This window comes from Musa acuminata, unplaced genomic scaffold (genome assembly GCF_036884655.1).
Source record: "Musa acuminata AAA Group cultivar baxijiao unplaced genomic scaffold, Cavendish_Baxijiao_AAA HiC_scaffold_467, whole genome shotgun sequence".
Taxonomy (NCBI): Eukaryota; Viridiplantae; Streptophyta; class Magnoliopsida; order Zingiberales; family Musaceae; genus Musa; species Musa acuminata.
The window spans coordinates 237,501-240,000 of record NW_027020714.1 but is presented as its reverse complement, the minus strand read 5'-3'; positions in this window follow the sequence as shown (position 1 = coordinate 240,000).

The following is a 2,500-nucleotide window of genomic DNA, read 5'->3' as shown; positions in this document are numbered from 1 at the left end:
CCGTTCTTGCGTGGCACGGCGACCGTCGTGAGCGGAGCAAAACGTCAGCCATCTCAGCACCCTGGAACCCCCCGGGTGGCACAGGGCTGGATGGGGCTTTCGTATAGCAGGGACGGTGCTGCCTCTCGCTTCGCTCGCTGTTCGCCGCTCACCGCTCGCTCGCTCAGCCAAAAATGGCCAGTTTTGGCCCGTTTTTGGGCTGTTTTGGCCTGTTTTTGGTCCGTTCTTGCATGGCGCGGTGACCGTCGTGAGCGGAGCAAAACGTCAGCCATCTCAGCACCCTGGAACCCCCCGGGTGGCACAGGGCTGGATGGGGCTTTCGTATAGCAGGGACGGTGCTGCCTCACGCTTCGCTCGCTGTTCGCCGCTCGCCGCTCGCTCGCGCAGCCAAAAATGACCAGTTTTGGCCCGTTTTTGGGCTGTTTTGGCCTGTTTATGGTCCGTTCTTGCGTGGTGCGGTGACCGTCGTGAGCGGAGCAAAACGTCAGCCATCTCAGCACCCTGGAACCCCCCGGGTGGCACAGGGCTGGATGGGGCTTTCGTATATAGCAGGGACGGTGCTGCCTCTCGCTTCGCTCGCTGTCCGCCGCTCGCCGCTCGCTCGCGCAGCCAAAAATGGCCAGTTTTGGCCCGTTTTTGGGCCGTTTTGGCCAGTTTTTGGCCTGTTCTTGCATTGCGCGGTGACCGTCGAGAGCGGAGCAAAACGTCAGCCATCTCAGCACCCTGGAACCCCCCGGGTGGCACAGGGCTGGATGGGGCTTTCGTATAGCAGGGACGGTGCTGCCTCTCGCTTCGCTCGCTGTCCGCCGCTCGCCGCTCGCTCGTGCAGCCAAAAATGGCCAGTTTTGGCCCGTTTTTGGGCCGTTTTGGCCAGTTTTTGGCCTGTTCTTGCATTGCGCGGTGACCGTCGAGAGCGGAGCAAAACGTCAGCCATCTCAGCACCCTGGAACCCCCCGGGTGGCACAGGGCTGGATGGGGCTTTCGTATAGCAGGGACGGTGCTGCCTCTCGCTTCGCTCGCTGTCCGCCGCTCGCCGCTCGCTCGTGCAGCCAAAAATGGCCAGTTTTGGCCCGTTTTTGGGCCGTTTTGGCCAGTTTTTGGCCTGTTCTTGCATTGCGCGGTGACCGTCGAGAGCGGAGCAAAACGTCAGCCATCTCAGCACCCTGGAACCCCCCGGGTGGCACAGGGCTGGATGGGGCTTTCGTATAGCAGGGACGGTGCTGCCTCTCGCTTCGCTCGCTGTCCGCCGCTCGCCGCTCGCTCGTGCAGCCAAAAATGGCCAGTTTTGGCCCGTTTTTGGGCCGTTTTGGCCAGTTTTTGGCCTGTTCTTGCATTGCGCGGTGACCGTCGAGAGCGGAGCAAAACGTCAGCCATCTCAGCACCCTGGAACCCCCCGGGTGGCACAGGGCTGGATGGGGCTTTCGTATAGCAGGGACGGTGCTGCCTCTCGCTTCGCTCGCTGTCCGCCGCTCGCCGCTCGCTCGTGCAGCCAAAAATGGCCAGTTTTGGCCCGTTTTTGGGCCGTTTTGGCCAGTTTTTGGCCTGTTCTTGCATTGCGCGGTGACCGTCGAGAGCGGAGCAAAACGTCAGCCATCTCAGCACCCTGGAACCCCCCGGGTGGCACAGGGCTGGATGGGGCTTTCGTATAGCAGGGACGGTGCTGCCTCTCGCTTCGCTCGCTGTCCGCCGCTCGCCGCTCGCTCGCGCAGCCAAAAATGGCCAGTTTTGGCCCGTTTTTGGGCCGTTTTGGCCAGTTTTTGGCCTGTTCTTGCATTGCGCGGTGACCGTCGAGAGCGGAGCAAAACGTCAGCCATCTCAGCACCCTGGAACCCCCCGGGTGGCACAGGGCTGGATGGGGCTTTCGTATAGCAGGGACGGTGCTGCCTCTCGCTTCGCTCGCTGTCCGCCGCTCGCCGCTCGCGCAGCCAAAAATGGCCAGTTTTGGCCCGTTTTTGGGCCGTTTTGGCCAGTTTTTGGCCTGTTCTTGCATTGCGCGGTGACCGTCGAGAGCGGAGCAAAACGTCAGCCATCTCAGCACCCTGGAACCCCCCGGGTGGCACAGGGCTGGATGGGGCTTTCGTATAGCAGGGACGGTGCTGCCTCTCGCTTCGCTCGCTGTTCGCCGCTCGCCGCTCGCTCGCGCAGCCAAAAATGGCCAGTTTTGGCCCGTTTTTGGGCTGTTTTGGCCAGTTTTTGGCCTGTTCTTGCGTGGTGCGGTGACCGTCGTGAGCGGAGCAAAACGTCAGCCATCTCAGCACCCTGGAACCCCCCGGGTGGCACAGGGCTGGATGGGGCTTTCGTATAGCAGGGACGGTGCTGCCTCTCGCTTCGCTCGCTGTTCGCCGCTCGCCGCTCGCTCGCGCAGCCAAAAATGGCCAGTTTTGGCCCGTTTTTGGGCTGTTTTGGCCTGTTTTTGGGCTGTTCTTGTGTGGCGCGGTGACCGTCGTGAGCGGAGCAAAATGTCAGCCATCTCAGCACCCTGGAACCCCCCGGGTGGCAC